This window comes from Sinocyclocheilus anshuiensis, unplaced genomic scaffold, assembly GCF_001515605.1.
Source record: "Sinocyclocheilus anshuiensis isolate Anshui unplaced genomic scaffold, SAMN03320099.WGS_v1.1 scaffold1095, whole genome shotgun sequence".
Classification (NCBI taxonomy): Eukaryota; Metazoa; Chordata; class Actinopteri; order Cypriniformes; family Cyprinidae; genus Sinocyclocheilus; species Sinocyclocheilus anshuiensis.
The window spans coordinates 716998-717475 of NW_015544226.1; the positions used below are offsets into that span (position 1 = coordinate 716998).

At 38.5% G+C, this 478-nt stretch overlaps 1 protein-coding gene across 1 annotated transcript in view; it reads right to left on the reverse strand.

Annotated features, from left to right (window-relative positions):
- Window positions 1-478, reverse strand: part of LOC107697363 (E3 ubiquitin-protein ligase Siah2-like) — a 59452-nt gene that overhangs the window by 11791 nt on the left and 47183 nt on the right. The window lies entirely within an intron of this gene.

Below are 478 nucleotides of genomic sequence, written 5' to 3' on the forward strand. Positions count from 1 at the left end.
TGCGCATCTTGTCAGTAAAGTCGGTTCTGTGATTAGTAGTAAATCTCCATCACCTGCTTTCAGATGGAGCGGCGTTTACTACGCAGAGCCGTAGTTCACTGACAATTAGGCAATATCGCATTCATAATCGCAGATGAATCGCATTCGATTATGAACGGGATATCGCCTAGCTTGTCAGTGAACTACGGCTCTGTGTATTAAATGCCGCACCATCTGAAAGCAGGTGATGGCGATTTACTACCAATCACGGAACCAGCTTTACTGACGAGATGCGCTTGACAATCGCATGCGATTAATTGCACAGCCCTATAATAGCATGTTTGCTAGTGGCATGCTATTAAATGCTTTTTTTTTTTTTAAACACAACAACCTCAAAACAAAACAAAAACACAAAACAAAGCAAAAAAAAAAAAAAAAGCAAAAAACATACCAGTAGAGTTGATTTTCTGGAATAACGTTTTTTTTTTTTTCTGTTTTT